Source organism: Nannospalax galili, unplaced genomic scaffold, assembly GCF_000622305.1.
Source record: "Nannospalax galili isolate Female #2095 unplaced genomic scaffold, S.galili_v1.0 scaffold329, whole genome shotgun sequence".
Lineage (NCBI taxonomy): Eukaryota > Metazoa > Chordata > Mammalia > Rodentia > Spalacidae > Nannospalax > Nannospalax galili.
The window spans coordinates 802,742-815,557 of record NW_008360321.1 but is presented as its reverse complement, the minus strand read 5'-3'; the positions used below and the strand labels follow the sequence as shown (position 1 = coordinate 815,557).

Below are 12,816 nucleotides of genomic sequence, written 5' to 3'. Positions count from 1 at the left end.
TTTTAAACATTCATTAAATCTACTTATTCTATGTTGTAATAAAAAAAAAGTTAAAACCTCATTCAATTTTATGTCTTATAAGGGTTATACTGAGTTCAATACTGTATAACTGTATTAATTTAACTGTGAACCTCAAATTTTACAGCTAATTTTGAAAGAGAAGCATCTTTGCTCTGGAAATTGTTATTGAATATGTTAATGCTGTAATGAAATGCTTCTAATCATGTGGTTATTAAATAATTTAAAAAAAAAACAATTCATGTATCATTTTAATACAGTCTATAAATAGAACCATTAATTCAAACTTGCCTATCTGAAAAAAGGGTTTGGCAAAGGATGTTTCCCTTTGCAATGAGACAGCTGAAGAGGTATAATTTAACAGCTTTCGGATGCCCGTCACTGGAGTGATTGAGGTGGACAGAAGGCATGGACATGATCAAGGCCTTTAAAAGACACCAACAGGTGGAAGAGTGCCCTGGGGGTGGGTAGAGGGCTGGAGAGTACAAAAAGGAAGAGGCTTGCCTGCAAAGAACAGAGACTAGGTGAAGCAGGGTGGGAGACTGGCTGAGGAGAGAGGAGAGAGAAGAGAGGAGGGAAGAGAGATAGGAGAAAGGAGAGAGGCAATGTCGAAGAGGAAAGGAGAGAGAGGAAAGAGAATGAGAGATGAGAAAGAGGAGAGATCAGAGAAGAGCGAGCAGAAGGGAGAGAGGAAAAAAGAGAGGGAGAGGGAGAAAGGAGAAGAGAGAGAGAGAAGAGGAGAGGAGAGACTTGAGCCCAGAACACATGTGGACAGAGTGCAACTCAGAGGCAGGGGGAAAGCTAGAATAAATAACAGAAAATAAAGAATGAAAGAGAAATAGGCACAGGGCAAAGGAGGGAAATGACAGACTACGTGGTGAGGCGAGAGCATGTGAATAAAGGAAAGGAGGCTTCTCTGAGTGTGACTGGAAGGACGGGGATTAAAGAAGTGACAGTGAAAGGCAATGGAGGAGAAGGGAAAACGGAATAAGTAAGGACACACAAAAAATAAGTGCAGGCAGTGATCTAAATGCTCAGAAAATCACCAGTCAGCTAGGCTGAGCCAGAAGAGCCACAGCCTTCCCCAAGAGGGGCCCATCAGAAAGAGAAGCAGGCAATTTAAATAGCTAGCTACTGGGGTAAAAAATAAAAAATGAAAAGGAAAAAAATAGTAGAAGATGGAAAAGGTGAGAAGCAGGAGAGGGAAAACCCAAAGGAGACAGTGGCCCAGAAACCTTTTTAACTTTCCGTAAGAATCTTCAAGGCCCCAAACTAGGCCAAGATTCTGACTGACATTTCTGAGCTCGCCAGCTGCTGTTTCCTTGAGAGGATTCTGACAGGAAGGCATAGAAATGCAAGCCAACCCTGCCAGCTCTGGAAATAAATAAATAACAACCCGTGTTCTACACTCCTCAATGGGGGCAGATGCCTGCAGGGCAAAAAGCCCTCAGAGGAGGAGAGACCCGCCTGCAACTTTTCCCCAGGTATGTGGCTTATCCTGCATGCTGTGTTCTCCTCTATTCATCCCCTGGCTGTTCCTGCCTTATCCAGCTGTCATTCTTTCTTTGTGAATTTTTGGGGAGCCCTGTGGGTGAGTAGCTTCTGTTATCTGAAGCCAGCAAGGCAGATCCACAGGAGCAGGTGAAGCTTCAAGTTCTGCATCTCAAACCATCAGGGGAGGACAGCTGGAATCCAGGTCTATGAGTCCAAGGAGGGGAGGGGAGGTGAATGAGAGAAGTAGCCCCCACCCATGGGATGGTGCATGTAGCTGACTTGTTGGCTGGTACTGAAGTTGAGCTTGCTTCTGTGTACTAGGGCTGGAAGCAAAGGTGGGGGGGGGGGGGAATTGGGCCCAGAATGATCAGGGAAAGTGAAAGGTAGCTGTGGGGAGTGATTCTCTAGTAATCACCCAAGGGACTGGCCTATGACTTCAAGAAGACCAGAGTATTATGTATGACAGATGAGAAGTTGGAATAATGTGATCTTGAACTTGCAGCATGCCTTTTGAGTGGTTTAGAAAATGTTTGAAATGTATATTGAATTTTTTCTGAACAACTCAAAGGAATTTATTTTTATCTGTAATGAATGTATCTCAAATATTCAATCATTCAACAAGGCTGGGTTTCAGATGACCCCACAGATGTCCCTATCAAGACAATGGGACCATTTACATCATTTTGAAAACTAAGAAACTAAATCCCTGAGCCATGGATTTTTCTGGAAAGCTTGGATAAGAGCTCAATGCTCTTGACTTTTATTCTTGAACTTTAAGCAACTCTATATCCTCACTCAATTTAGTGGCTGTACTAAAGGAGAAAAAAAAGAAATTTTGAAGCTAATAAGATTCATTGTTATTCTAGGCTATTGCATTGTTGTATTTATCCTTATGATCCCTCTGCAAATATTGTGTGAGGGCATGAGTCAGTGGGCCTTTTGCTTGGCTATCTTCTTAAGAAACACAGTTATCTCATTTTTCACCCATTTTTCATGAAGTCACACTGAACACTTGTTGTTAAATATTGGAGCCAAAGGGTTCATTCCAAGTAACACACATCAGCCCAAGTCAAAATACTTGATAACTTTCCCAGACAGGATTTCCCTCCCTTTGGCATGTTGGCTATCTGTCTGTGTCTTCACTGGTAAAGGGGCCTATAACCACACCTTTGAAATAGGTCATACTTTCCTGGCTTCTAATGGCTTTTCCTCCTGTCTCTTACTTCATTTGTAGGAGGCTGAGACTATAGGACTAATTCCTTGCTCTTGACCTCTACAACCTCAGAGACATTGACCTAGGGCAGCAGTTCTCAGTGTGGTCCCCAGACCAGGAACACCAGTATTCCCTGAAAAGATGCTAGAAATGTTATCATCAGGTCCTACTTCAGACTTCCAGCATCAGGAACTCTAGAAGTAGGACTTGGAAATTCGTATTTAAGCCAGATGTCCAAGCAATTCTGATGCACTAAACTAGAAAGCCATACTTCATAAAAAGGCTGTTTCCCAAATCCTCCGTATTCAGATCTCTACAGGTGTGGTGTGATTGCCTAAAGGGACTGACGTCCTAAAGGAGACTTCTATAAACAGTAATCTCTATGTTTCAGTTTCTTGTTTGTTTCATCTATAAAACAGGAGTGTTTCCAATATAAGTTATTTGTTGTAGTGCTTAGAACAGTGCCTGCACAGGTGCTCTATGGGGCTAGTGAGAGTTTTATCTGCTGCATTCTTACCATGCAGTAGGCCTTAACCAGCAGGCTGAAAGATAAAGAAATGAAGCCATCTGGTTGCCAGACCTCCAGGAGGGGAGATAGGTATGCTTCTAGAGTGCACAAGAAATTAGAGTGCAGCTAAAATCAAGGGCAATATGCTCTATGATCAGTTGCAAACCACAGTAGGGAAGAAGAGAAAACTTGATAAAGTGCTTTGTGAAGTGAGGCTTAAATAGTTTTAGCCTGCTGGCACAGACCTGGCATCCTAGCACTTGGGAAACTAAAGCAGGAGGGTTGGTAGTCAAGACCAGCTTGGGATACATGGTGAGACCCTATCTAAAAAGAAAAGTAATTTACTTCTGGAGATAAGATAAAGGAAAGATACACTCCCAATAGGAACTGAGCATGGGGACATTAGGGAGATAACACATTGGGGGTCAATGTAGCCTGTCTACTACTGACTGACTATTGACCACATATTGTAAGACGGTTGCCTTATTTCTGAATCTAACCATAGGTGCAGAAATTTTTCCATTAAACCACACTAAATTTTCCTTAGATTGTTGTGGGGTGTGTGTTTTTCAGTATTGGTAATTTATTACTTTAGGATCGATCTTTTCTTGTTTATCGCAACAGAATAAGATGGGTGTGGCTACCAGAGAACCTGTCAGCAAAGTGATCCCCAGCCAGTCCAGTTCTGTCAGGGTGTAGGAAACAGGATTAAGTGCCTCAGTGACAGCAAGAATCAGCAAGGCTGGGAAACATTAGAATATTAGAGTGAAGGTGTGCTTTGTGTCAGAGAGAAGCATTAAGTCGTAAGTCTATGACTTACCTGCAGTATTAATGGTAAGTTTCTTAACTGCGATCATTAACCTGCTTGAGACAGTTCTGTGCTGTACCATAAAATGCACTTCACAATATTACTTTAAGCATGAAGATTCTAATTAAAGGTTTAACACAGTGTTAGCTTCTTCTGATCCCCTTCCCCCATCCTTCCCTGCAGTTCCCACTCTGAATATCCTGAGAAATAGGGTAAGGACAACAGGGTGGTGCAATGCCACCAATACTCCCCTCTTCTAAAAGAGGTGACAGAATAATTGGAGGGAGAGGAGGTGGGCTCCTAGAACTGGCATTGCCCATCACTGCCCCCAGGAAGTTAAAATGGATTCCTGCCCATGAGTGAATCAACATTCAGAACTAGTCAATCCTCTAAAATTAGCAAGACTTTCTGGCTGAGTCCTAGCAAGAACAGAATCCTATCCCATGCTTTCCTTGGGGGAGGGCCAGGGGAGGGACTACGGTTTATTTCCTACTCCTCAGCTAGGTGACAGTAAGCCCCAAATGACTTGCTAAACTACAGAATGGCTTGTGCTTCAAGAATAGCCACCAAGAACACCTGTAGTAGATGTCTGTGTATAAAACACAAGTCCATCAGACAATGGAGTGAGGCATCTGCATAGGCCATTCCTCCTACAGGTGTGAGCAGCATCCTGAACCCCTTGAAAGCACATAGCTTCCATTATATAGTTACAAAGTATTTTCCAGTTGTTTGAAACTTGCATGTTTGACAGGGCTCAGGGAAGCAACAGGGGGTACAAAGACTCCTGCATTAGAAATGGAGATAGTGAGCTTCCGATGACTGTCTTGCAGGGTCCAGGTTTCCTCTCCTCATCTAGCAAAGGGCAAATGACTTGCAGTCCATAAGGGGACATTCTGAGCATTTCACCAGATACATCGCTCATAAAAGTGCCCAAAGCTCAACTAACATCCTGGAAATTCAACACCTGTAATGATTCTTGTTAGACATGGTGCTAACACAGATCATTCTTTTCAAATTCTTTTCAGACATGTGAAAATGTTTGAAAGGTTTTTTTAAAGGCAAACCAAAATTGTTAGGATAATATTTTGATATCATTTAAGCTTTCCCAAATACCTTTGAATATCTTCATGTATAAAAATAATTTTTATGTTAATGAAACCATTTTAAGTACACCAAGTATAATGACTTCCACATAGTAGATAGATTTGGTTACTACAGTAATATTAACTAATACATTAAATACTAATACTAGTAGGGAACATTTATTAACTTTCTAATGCTATACTCACAGCACAGTCGTTGAGGCTTCTTGCTGAATACGCATGATTATTCCTACCTTACAAATAAGGAAATGGAGGCTTAAAGAGGTTAAGTAGCTTGTTTAAGATCACAGAAGCCCAAGCCATACTCTTCCTCTCCAGACCCTCTCCCCCTAATAACCTTGAATATTACAGCACTGTGTTAATCTATAATTGAGCCCTGTTCCTTTCATAATCCGTTCCTGATTGTCCCAAACTCCAAGAGATGGGAAAAGGACTATCAATGGGAATTTGCCATCTTTGTGTCCATGATGTAGTGTTTGGTAAATGTTCTCAGCAAAAGAAATATATCAAGAACTATGGTTACTGTTTGTGCTTTGGGAATTACTTTCACTGTTACCTAAGTCCTAATGCTTTTAAATGCTCCTTGCTTCTTATACACACAAAAAAGATAGCTTAGAATTTTAAGCTTTTGAACAATTCTCCAGTTATGGGACAGAGTTGGGATGTGGGGAATAAATCTTGCTTCCAATAACATGTTGAATGACATTTTATATTGTCATTTGCCTGTTCTCTTAAGAAACTCAAGACCTTCACAAATGTGTCATATCATTATTCCTCAACCATCCTTCAGTGGGCAGATGGGGTTACACAACTGCTATTTTCAGATAACTGTCCTGGGCTCTGGAGCAGGGTTGGAAAGAAAGGTGAGGATTTTGCCAACACCACACAAAATACAAGTGCCTGGCTAACATGGCACATTTCCAATTCTTCTTAATACCACCTATCAAAGGCAAAAGATTCTGGCAGAGAAGAACTTTAAAAAATAATGTTGAAAAACTTGTATTGAATTTCCTTATTAATGCCCTTTGCCCTGTGCAAAAACCAGAGGGGCACACCTTTATGTCTGTCATCCTACAATTTTTTCCTGCCATTTTCCCCTTCGTCTGAAAGGTATTGGCTCTGCTGCATTTTCTTGGTTTTGTTTTTCTAGTCTTCCGTTCACAACATTTTCAAATCCATCCCATGAAGGTCCCTCCATGTAATCCTGTTAGATGTCTAGCACAGTGCTGCAAGGAAGAGGATGAGCCTTTCATGATAGTTATTCCCACTTTAAACTTTCTCTTGGCTATCAAAATTCTTAGTATGCTCTAAACTAGTAAAAATATGTTTCCTGGACTTGTGAACTGTAGAGTTACTCGTTAACATTTTTTTTTAATTTCCCGAAGATTTTGAAGTGAACTTTTATGTAACTTTGATCAAACGAAAGGTTAAGCTTGACAAACACAAAGTAGTTCACACCCCAGTGATGGAGACAATTGTATGTGATGGTGTCTCTTGGTAACTCAGATGCTTTCCCTAAAAAGTCTTCCTCACTTGTTTTCCTGCATGAACTCATCAGCTTCAGCCTGGCTTGTGAATAATTCAGTTTCATAAAGCTAGTGCATACTAGTTCTTTAGACCATAAAACTCAGTAATCCCTCTCATCTATGCAGACCCTCACTTCTGGTAACACGAGTGCCAGACACCTTGGAGGAGCCTTACATGACCAATCTGACAAGGTAAAGTGAAAACTGGCACTGGCTCTCTGGAGAGATGAGACATTTTCACTTTCCTCAAAGCCATAACAGGATCTTCTCCTTTAACTTGGGCAATACCCCCAAACCCATCAGCCCCTACTACTGTGTTTTGGATCTGTCATTATCCCTCAACTCTCAAGATGAAGAGCAGCCCATGTTCTTACTTATATGAAGCTTGCACTGGGCTCTTGTGGAATGCTGTGTTTTCAGAGAAGAACCTTCAATAGTTATTAGATTGGATTAAATGAGTTACTGGATTATTCCCAAGGTCAACCAAAAAGATTTTGACTGGGATGTCAAGGACATCTTGATTTCTAAACCATTGCTACCACCAGCACCCCAAACTCAAAACTGCAGAAGGATAATCTCCTCCCTCTCTTCCTCCCTCCCTCTCTCCCTCCCTCCCAGAACATGTATTGATCCAAGACTGTCTTTCCAATCTGATTGATTTTTAAAAAGAAATTACATTTGCATATATGTTAATTTATTCCTATAGCCTGCATCTTCCTCATCTGTAAAACCAAGTGAGGATTCAAGGAGTTTACAGAGGCAAAGCACTGAAAATGGTCCTGTCATAGAAAACTTGCCTGGAGAAAATTAACTTACTGCTGTTACTGTTCTTTGGTTTCATGAATCAGCCCTGACAATGCCATGAGCCTGCTCTGGGGTCTAATTCCACTCTTAGCTTACTTTTTTTATTTCCTGGCAAAGAATTCTATGCCATGAAGCTTAAAATCCTATATCCACCATCACCTGCCCGCAGCCAGGGTGACCCGCCTAGACCCCAAGTGACTCAGCAGCTGTTAAGAGTCCTTCCCTCTCCCGAAGCCCAGGCCTCACAAATTGTGGGGCAGGTGATGGGCCACAGGGAGCAGACGCTGAACAAAAAAGCTCCTTTCCACAATGAACAACTGTGATTGGAATGCTGTGCCCCAACTGTGGCCTGCCAACACTCCCTGAGAAGGGGCACAGTGAGAAGTATAGCAGCGGGGCCAGCCTCCAAAGCATGGGATCTCTCTTCTTTTGAATTTTATCTCCGTTGGATTCCACGCATAAAAAAAGAATCCACTGCAAATCAGTTAATAATGGTAACAAGGGAGTTGCTAGATCATAACTGCACTGAAATAAGTCAGTGAGACTAGGGGCCCTTTATCTCTAAACAGAGCGTAGAGATCCAATCCCAAGAAGAAACAGCAGTCCTCATAACAGGCATGGTCCAGAATGCCTTGTACAAAGGGGGAATGGCGTTTAGGATGGATGACTTCGGGTCCCAGGATCCTTAGCATTTCTCACTTATGCATCAAGGAAAGCGGCAAGTGGCCCACCTCTGAGACGCCGGGCTGTTCGGACGACGCTGCTTCCTGAGGCCACATGCTTCTTTATATCCCCATAGGGTTCACTGTACTATGGAATGTAAGGAAGTGTGTGGTTTTGGCAAGTGCATCTTCATGGTCCACGGCCCCATCCAAAGAACACGGTGACTTCTTCCTTCCTCAGCCAGGCTTTCTAACCACGGGTGTACTCTTCAACAAGCCCTCAACCTCCTTCCCTCTCTGCAGACTTCTCCCTTAATCTGGAGTTTCAGTCCAGAGTTTATTGCACCCTACCCGAGCCCCTCTGCACCAGCCTCCGGGACCCATCTCCTCATGTCTGTTCTGTGAGCAGAAACCAGCTTCCCAGAAGCTTCCCACAGAATGAGCCCTCACCTTCCAGTTCCTCTCCTGTTCATTTTGATCCTGAAATGGATGTTTTTGCCAACCAAACTGAATGGTAGTTACATGTATCAGGGGTGTGTATGTGTCTGTCTGTCTGTCTCTCTGTGTGTGTGTGAGTGTGTGTGTTTCCACTGTCAACAGAAGACAGGCACTAAGAGGCTCAGGAGACCATAGCCTTGGTAGAAGGTTCACCTCGGACTTCACATGTCCTGACCCAGCTATGCTGTTCCTTCAACTTCACAAAACCCTGTGAGCTGTTTCTGGGTGAGGCTATGTGAGGAAAGTTTCATTTAACAGTCTCAATTCCTTTGTTCTCATCCTGCCCGCTATGTTTCCAGTTCTGACTTTCAAGGACCTGAGCCCACACCAGGAAGAGGTAGACTCTAGAGGGAAACCCTGAACAACATGACACCATCATCACCTGGAACACGGGTCCTCACCCACCGTGGTGTGAGAAAAGTTCTCCCTCACTCACTGAGTCCCAGGCCCAGGATGGCATCATACTTTCCACCCCTCTGCCTCTTTATTTTAGGATAAGTGTGTGACAAATGAAAGCTAAGGCCACATTAAACTTAAAGCCTGAATTCATAAGCAGAAAACAAAAGGAAATAACAGAGTTTGAAGGTGCATGCCCAGAAGCCCAGGAGGGGTGTGTAAGAGGAACTGGGCAGAGCAGGAAAGACTCAAGAAGAGAAAAAAAAAGAGACAAATAGCAGGAGATGAGGCACCATATTCTCAGACACCAGCTCACACAACATGCTGGACAAAAGCACCCCCATTCTCCCAACTGGGCAGCAGCCACACTGGAGATATCGACACTTCCCTTCTTCAGGAACCAGGTGGTTGTCCTGCCACTTCCAAGGCCATGCCAAGCTGTACTCCTGGATAAGGGTGTGGGATGTGGGGGGGGGGGCAGGGGTGTTAGAGCTGGGGCAGCTACAGGACTGAACACATAAATTTACAGCTTTAGGTCAGTGCCCAGGGGACATTTGGTAGTGCTGACAGACTGACTGGCAATTCCTGGGTTCTAGGATATGGAGACCAGGGATGCACAATGTACAGAACTATTCCCACAGCAAAGGGATATCCAGTCCACAAGGCCAATATGTTAAGGTTGAGAAACCCTGTCTTTGAGAGTGAAATGTCTGACATTTTCTGACCTTATAGTTTCCAAAGAAGATTAGTATCCTTTATTCTATAGACTTTGGGTTTTTTTTAAATTTGTTCATTTATTTTTATTTTATGCATATGTGTGTTCAGTCTACATGTATGTAAGTGTACCACATACATGCAGTGCCTGCAAAGGCCAGAAGATGGTGTTGGATCCCCTGGAAATGGAGTTACAGATGGTTGTTAGCTGCCATGTGGGTTCTAGGAGCTGAACAGATTAGCCACTGCTCTTAACCACTAAGCTGTCTCTCAGCCCAGATCTTTATATAAAATAGGTAGAGTTCTCAAAGCTGTGCTTCTCTCTGGTGCTTGCTTGTCCTTTTCTATTCTTTCCTGCTCTAAGCATACACTCGCTTTTCCTTTCCTGGCATTTGATTTCATGTCATCTGCTGAGAAATCAGAGGTGTTTTCTATGGGTGAGTGTGTTGCTGGGGCTGAGGCTGTGTCAGAACATGAGTAGAGAAGAGGCGAGAGGTGGAAGAACCTGATGAGTTAGGCATGTGCTTTTCAGTAATGAACTCAGACCTCCACACTGTCCTCTGTCTCAATTGCCTGCCTCCTTGCTCCCCAGAATGAGCTGTGGGCAAGACAGAGGACAAGATGGTAGGCAGCATTCTCAAGACACTTGTTGGAAAGAGGAGGATGAAGATGGTAAGATTCTGAACCAGGATTCACACCAGGAAGGAGGGACTCAAGAAGGAGCTTCAGTATCACCCTGTACAGACCATTCTAGAGTCACGCCATAGTTTGTGATGTCCTGTCTTCTCAGTGCTACATCTGAGTATGTTTTTACCCAGATGCCATTTCGTCAGTACCTTGTTGAATGATTTGAAGTATGAGGTACCTTGACAAGGCCAGACAGAACTACCAAATTAGAGTCCATCAGGCAGAATCAGGTTGGCTAAGTAACTTTTAACCCTGACCAGTACTCTCATACTCCAGGGGTGAATGAAAATCCTTGTAGATGAGGGATAGGACACCCTCACCAGGCAAGCTGGAGCTGAAAGCAAAGTTCTTGAGTTCGAGAGCAGTCAGAATTGTCCCTAGGACTTTCCTACAACCCTTGCCAGTCTCCACTGTGCCTGCTATTAAACCTCACAAGAAGCAAGGAAGTTAGGCATATTCCCCCACTATGCAGGTGTACTCACTGACATTTCAAAAATGCTATTTAACTTCCTAACAGAAAAAAAAATCAGGAAAGTACCAATGGGATTTGAATCTAGATAAAAGTGCATTCAGGGTCACATACTTTGTTCTTGATGGCTTCTCTTTATCAGGAAAAGAAAATAAAGATCAGCCAGTGACCAGCCCTAGTGCAGAAGGTCAGTTTTCTCATTCGTTCAAAGTGTCCTTCCTGCCTATCTCCTTCCCCACCTGCACCAATACATTATGAAGATAGGAAGGCCACCTTTCTGGAGAGTGTCTCCCTCTTAGTCACACTTGATCCCACTTCCCTAGAAATGGGGCAAAGCCAGTGGGTATCCCTTCTAGTTCTAACTTGAGATGACTCAGAATCACCCAAAGAGCAGAGTTCAGCACAATTTTCTGAGCCCCCATTCCTATGTGTCTTGGGCTGGTAATTATTTCTTCTCCTCTGTGAGGTCAACTTGTCACATACTGGCAATAATCAATTCTTCATGATCTACAAGAACCAAAGATTTCTCAGTCTCCCTTGAGAGACTGTATGGTCAGTCCTATCCATTCTTTCAAACCAAATAACCTTGATATCTGTGGCTTGGAGAATGGATGAATAGAGTATATTCATGCAATAGAAAACTATTAAACAATGAAAATTAATGAACTACAGTTACTGCATCAATGTGCATGAACCTTACAGATATTATTCTAAGTGAAACTATCAAATCACAGAACACCACTGTATATTGAAATTTATTGTTTAAGAATATATATGTGATAAAAGTGATAAAGAAAAACATCTAAATTATAAGAAAATAAGAAACTCCATATTATAGTTACTTCATATGTCCCTCTACCTATCTTTCAAATAAATATAACATTTTGATATATACTCTTTGAATGTCTTAAATTTTAATTTTAATATAAATATGATACATTTATATGGACTATATAATGGACTATATAATCCATTTTTATGTAATTCATATGAATACATGTTAAATCTACTTTGGAAGGATGAGTAGAGGGTTCTGTTATTTTTTCCCATATTCTACAATCCATGTCATTTTTATTTCTGACATTCCTATTTGAGGAAAAGAATAAAGCCTAAGAAAGAAAATAAATCAAAATTATGCAGTGCAAAACACAGCCCATATACGGTTTTCTTCAAGTCTTGTGAGAGGTCATTTAGAACAAGGCGACTTCTTGGGCTAGACATATACTGATGCTGTTTCTCTCTGTTACAGGCTTGGACAAATGATGCTTGGACACTAGAAGGATTTCACACACTAGAGGCTGCAATCACCTCCCGGGGGAGCTGCCCCCTGCTCTGGCTGGTCAAACGGAACCAAGTCCGTCTTCCTGAGAGGTTTGGTCCCCTTCAACCAGCTACAGCAGGGCTGGCAATGCCCAGTCTTGGACACAGAAGAGAAGAGAAACCTGGGGCTGCAGTTAGTTGCTACAGCTTTCCTTATGAAAACAATTCTGATATTGTCATCATATCTCATGCCCTGGGAAGGAAGAAAAAAAGAGAAACCCTAAGTTCAAAAGAGAGTATGGGTCTCAGGCTCAGTATGCAGAATTCTCCACCTTTGCAGTTCAGCTAGAACCATTTGCATGCCTTTCACACAGTCAACAGTGCTGCTGAGGATGGAGTTCGTGCCAGCCTTAGGCCAGCCGTGAAAGAGCATGTCCCATAGCAAGCAGATCTGGTCACCAGGACACAGCAACATATGTAAGGCAATGGGCCATGAAAACACAATATAGTTCAATAGAATTTCAGGCCAGAGCATGGCTAGTCTAAGACACAATCCTTCCATTGCTCATCCAACCTACCTGTGCCATTCTATATTGTTCTCCATGCAGCCCAAGGAGTTTATTCATCAAGAATACCTGCATCTCAACTACTTGATC

General features: G+C 42.6%; 1 long non-coding RNA gene across 1 annotated transcript; it reads left to right on the top strand.

The window, feature by feature from the left end:
• The first annotated feature begins 344 nt into the window (after positions 1-344).
• Positions 345-12,404, top strand: LOC108490301. Its single transcript, XR_001872240.1, has 3 exons — positions 345-462; positions 1,348-1,502; positions 12,150-12,404. It is a non-coding gene; the product is annotated as an uncharacterized LOC108490301 (long non-coding RNA).
• The last annotated feature ends 412 nt before the right edge of the window (positions 12,405-12,816 follow it).